Source organism: Aulonocara stuartgranti (genome assembly GCF_965226115.1).
Source record: "Aulonocara stuartgranti genome assembly, chromosome: 22".
Lineage (NCBI taxonomy): Eukaryota > Metazoa > Chordata > Actinopteri > Cichliformes > Cichlidae > Aulonocara > Aulonocara stuartgranti.
Genome location: NC_138957.1, coordinates 2,343,318 through 2,349,332, shown reverse-complemented (window position 1 = coordinate 2,349,332; position 6,015 = coordinate 2,343,318).

The window sequence follows — 6,015 nt, the reverse complement described above, 5'->3', positions numbered from 1 at the left end:
GGTGATGGAGACCTGCTGTGCTGGTCAGCCTCCCCTGACACCACACTCTGAACTTCCTTCTCCATCCCTCCCCTGCTGCTGAGCTGCAAACCACACCCCATCGCAGAGAGGATGCCACTTTAGTGCCCAGTGTTTGTTCATCAATGACTTTTGGAAGCTCTTTTTCATCTTGTGCCTAGGACTCACATTTATTCGCTTAATCCCTCTGATATGACATTTGCTCCTGATGTTATGAGACATTTACCTGACAGTTCATGAGCCCTAAATTATAGTTTGTTTCATAAATGTAAAAAACCTTACAGTCGACAGGACACAGCACTTCATGATTAAGTGGATTCTACAACATAACAGTGAGAAGTAAACATTTTTGTGCTGTAGGCCTTCTATTAAAAACTATCAGCACTTCTCACAGCAGCATTACTGTACATTAATATAAAGTGTATTAAAAACAAGATATTTATTCAAATGTATAAAAACCTCTTGTAAATAAGCTGATTTGAATTCATTCAAACACAATTATAACATGTTTGGTGTTTGAATCTGTGGTCGAGCACAGAGCGCTTCTGTCACGACTGACTGTATGTTTGCCAACATCTGGGGTCGTCCTGTGTCCAAACTGACTGTATGGTCAGTTTACTGGGAGATGACCTCCCGTCTGCCAGCCACAGGAACACACAGACAGACAGAGATCATTACTACAGAGAATCTTTCCCTTGGATTATATATGAAGGTCAAATAAACTTCATCACAGTTGTTTTAAATATGATTTGCCAATGCCACGATACCGCTCTTGTTCAAACTGTTTATTCACTAAATAAACAGAACAAAAATAGTTTAAAGAATTTTTTTCAAATAAAGAGGATTTCATTATCTGCAGTTTATAATGCAGGTTAAATAAAAGAGGTGCTACATCGAAAACAAATCAGTATGTCCAGAGATTATGGATACAGATCCCAAAAAGTTGATTCTGTTCATCTGCTCGTAGCGTTTTCAGTGGGAGAAACATACCTTAAGTGATCCTTTGGTTATGAATTTTCAAACAAAGTATAGCCGACTAAAGCATCTCTATCCTGAGACCAGCTGGAACTCAGATAGGTTTTAATCTGATTTAGCTTACTGAAAACTCGCAGCACCTCCAACAGTAGCAAATGAATCAAGTCTGTTGTCTCTAAACATCCAAACATCCATAAAATATTCAGTTTTATTAACAAGGAAATAAACAAACCAAAAGCAGGAGCCGCTCACTGACCTAACAGCGCTGCCACGCTCACACAGGTAGCTGAGAAATGACATTTTCATAAACGTGCATCTCACAAATGTCATGGTCGCCTTTTCCCACAGACACAGACCGACTGTTAAACCTGTGAAAGCTGATTTAAGGAAAGATTCCTTCTGCTTTACCCTCCAAGATAAACAGTTAATTTTGCTGTTTGGCTGCAGTCTAAAAACAAAGCAAGACCAAAGTCACACATCATAACACAATGAAAACAGCAAAGCACACGAGTCTGTTATTATCCATCGTCCTAAGTAAACGTACATCAGCCCAAAGACGACTGCTAAAATAATTCAGCCATAATGACTTTTCACACATGATCATCAGAATTAAGAGTTTAACGAAGTCCTTTTAAAGGTGACGTCGAGCTCAGTGCTTCACTGTTGCCTTTAAACATTTACATCCACACATGTGGGGGACAAAAAAGAAGATTTTTTATTTAACACAAAAAGGGGTAAAACACACAAAACCTAACTGAAGCTAGCATAATGAAGTCCACAGAGTCCAGCTTTTGTTTGTCAGTAAGAAAGACAAACTCAAGGCTACATACAGTCGATAAATCACTCAAATGTCTCTTTGGAAAACTGTCGTGTGACTCCATCTGGACAGAGATTGATTAACACTATTTTAGGTCTGATCAGTAAATTGGCTCTTTTTAAAAGAAGTTTGTTTCTTCATTGAACGTAATGCTGGGCTCAGATCTACCCCCCGGCCCAATCCCTCTTTGTCCCCCATAAACCCCCCACCAGAGCGGCCAAAGGTTCGCCATCGAGCCCCACCCTCAACAGAGCAATCGAAGTCACATTGCCCAGCCTCGCCCCCCTTAGTTCCTCTTCATGCTCTGTCTCCGCAGTCTGATGTGTGATGTGTGAAGGGTCCGGGCTGTGAGGATTATGGCAGTGATGACTTTTCCCAGGAGAAGCTGGGACCCTGTTTACCAGAAGGCTTTAAAATCTCTGTACTTTTAGGTGACAGGAGACATGTGGCCTGGTCAAAACACAGAGAGCTGCACTCTAAAAGATCTTTAAACATAGTAAACATACCTTGTGTGCCACAGACTGCTCCCAAACACGAGGGGACAAGTAATACCTCTAAAACACTTAAGTTGGCTTTATTAAACGTTAGATCTCTAGCTGGGAAAACATTTTTAATTAATGATTTAATCACTGAGCACAGCCTTGATTTTATGTTTTTAACTGAAACTTGGTTGGACCAAAGTAACAGTGGAGCTGTTCTCATCGAGACGACCCCTCCTAACTACAGTTTTATCAGTGAGGTCAGGGCGAGCAGGAGAGGAGGAGGGGTTGCTGTCTTATTTAATGAATCATTTCAATGTAAGCAGCTATCTCCTGGAAGTTTTCAGTCTTTTGAATATGTGGCTTTACAGCTGAAGGCCCCATCCAAAGTTGTGTTTCTTAATGTTTACAGGCCTCCCACATACTGCACAGACTTTTTTAATGACCTCAGTGAACTGCTGTCTGTGATCTGTGTTGATTTTGACTGTGTAATTATTGTTGGGGATTTTAACATTCATGTGGACAACCCTCAGGACAAAGGGACTAAAGACCTGAGTAACACTCTGGGCAACTTTGGGCTGACTCAGCATGTAACAGAGGCCACACATAATAGAGGACACACTCTTGACCTACTGATCTCCAAGGGCCTGAGCATTTCAAAGGTTACTGTGTCTGATGTGGGCCTGTCTGATCATTACTGTGTTTTCTTTGAAAGTAAAATCTCAGCCCACATAAATATATCAACAACAGTGATAACAAAACGGTGTATAACTGAACACAGTAGTGCAATTTTTAACCAGGTCTTCCCATTAACACCTGACCTGCCCAGAGGTTCAGTCAATGAGCTCGTCAATAGCTTCAATGCTAACATGTTAAATGTAATGGACACTATTGCTCCCATTAAGGTGAAGGTTATCTCTGGAAGGAAAAAGTCTCCATGGAGAAACTCCACACTGGTGAAAAACGAAAAAAGAGAGTGTAGGAAAGCTGAGCGCAGATGGAGAAAAACAAACCTCCAGGTTCATTATGACATTTATAAAGAGAAACTTCACAATTATAATTTACAACTGAGGGATGCAAGGAGGTCCTACTTCTCTGACATCATCACTAAAAACAGCCATAATGCTCGGGTCTTATTTTCTACAGTTGACAGGCTAACAAACCCTCCTGTGCCAGTGGCAGCTGAACTTCATTCAACCATGGCCTGCAATGACTTTGCCAAATTCTTCACAGACAAAATCCAAAAAATTAGACAAGCAATTGGTACATCAACAGCAGATCCAGGATATGTACTGTGTCCACCAAAAAACTGTTTAAACACCATGAAACAGTTTCAACCTATTAACAGCAAAGACCTGGAGGACATCTTAGGTCAACTGAACTCCTCCTCCTGCTGTTTAGATGTCCTGCCAACAAGTTTTTTCAAAAAGGTCTCAAAGACTTTAGAGTCAGACCTGTTACAGATCGTCAACTTTTCTTTATTATCAGGTGTGTTTCCAGAATCACTAAAAACTGCTGTAATCAAACCTATACTGAAAAAGGACAATCTTGACAAGACACAAATGAACAACTACAGGCCGATCTCAAATCTCCCGTTTTTAAGTAAGATCATTGAAAAAGCAGTTTCTCAACAGCTCAGTTACTTCTTAAAACAGAATAACTGCTACGATGCCTTCCAGTCAGGTTTTAGACAGAACCACAGCACTGAAACCGCTCTGACCAAAGTGTTTAATGACATATGTCTGAATACAGACAGTGGAAAAATGTCAGTCCTAGTTTTACTGGATCTCAGTGCAGCATTTGATACAGTCGACCACAACATATTACTCAAACGACTGGAGAACTGGACAGGTCTTTCAGGAACTGTACTAAACTGGTTCAAAACATACGTAGAAAACAGGAAATACTTTGTATCAACAGGTAACTTCACATCCGAGCAGACAAGTATCACATGTGGAGTTCCCCAAGGTTCCATCTTGGGACCCCTTCTGTTTAACATCTACATGCTCCCACTGGCACAGATTATAAACAACAACAAAATAAACTATCACAGCTATGCAGATGACACACAAATATATATCACAATGTCACCAGGAGACCGAGGCCCTGTACAGGCTCTTGGTAAATGCATTGAGGAAATCAATGACTGGTTGTGCCACAATTTTCTCCAGCTAAACAAAAACAAAACTGAGGTAATAGTCTTTGGCGCCAAAGAAAAACGATTACAGGTCACCAGAGAACTTCAATCTATACATCTAAAAACCACAAACCAGGCGAGAAATTTGGGTGTAGTGATGGATGCAGACCTAAACTTAGAAAAACACATTAAGACAATAACAAAATCAGCTTACTATCACCTCAAGAATATATCAAGGATAAAAGATCTGATGTCTCAACAGGACCTGGAAAAACTAGTCCATGCATTCATCTTTAGTAGGCTTGATTACTGTAACAGCATCTTTACAGGTCTACCTAAAAAATCAGTCAGACAACTACAGCTCATTCAGAACTCTGCTGCTCGAGTCCTCACTAAGACCAAAAAAGTGGACCACATCAGTCCAGCTCTGAGGTCTTTACACTGGCTGCCTGTCCGTCAGAGGATAGACTTTAAAGTTCTGATGCTGGTCTATAAAGCTCTGAATGGTTTAGGACCAAAATACATCAGTGACCTCCTGACCCAGTATGAACCTTCCAGATCCCTCAGGTCATCTGGATCCGGTCTTTTATCAGTTCCCAGAGTCAGAACCAGACACGGAGAAGCTGCATTCAGCTTTTATGCTCCTTATATCTGGAACAAACTCCCAGAAAGCCTCAGATCAGCTGAAACACTCAGTTTATTTAAATCCAGGTTGAAGACTCACCTGTTCTCAGCTGCATTTGAATAAAGCACCAAATCCACACTTTAAGCTTAAATTTCAAAACTTACATTTAACTACTGATTTTATCTACTGTTCTGATTTTATCTGTTTTGATTTTATCTGTTTTGATTTTATATACTGTTGTTTGTTTGTTTGTTAATTAGTTAGTTAGTTTATTTGCTTGTTTTATTCAATTTTAAATCATGCTTTTTATTTGTTTTTGTTTCTAATGTCTCTGTAAAGCACTTTGAATCACCTTGTTGTTGAATTGTGCTGTACAAATAAACTTGCCTTGCCTTGCCTAGATTCATTGCTGGGATGTTACTGGTTAGCAGTACACAGGAAATTAACCAGTACAAGCTTTTTTCCAGCAATACAGTTACTGTAAAATAAGCTTCAGCTGACAGTCAGAATATGATTTGAATTGAGATACATCGACAGAGGGCAGAAAGTGTGTTTATACTGAAGGCAGGCTGACGACCATCCAAATTATTCCTTTATGTTAAGTTCCCATGGAAGCTGCTCAAGAACTCCAGAACCCCCTGGGAAGATTTTTAGTAGGAATGAATTATATATTCATTTATAACTAGTCCTGCCATAAGAAACAGCATTTAAACACCAGACAACCAGCTGTTAGCTTCACACTGTTCGAAGAGGCAGTGTAATATTAATTGGGTGATCTTTCATCTGGTCTCTACTTCTATGAGTAATTTATGTGTTGGTCAGCACACCGACTCTTGCGTCTGGCATAAACGATCTGATCTGCTATCATCTTCCTTTATTTTGCCAATAGATCTGCACGCATTGAATTGACTTGTGCACTATTAAACTGAGGGAATGTTCAACACAGATGCTGTGCCTGGCCTGT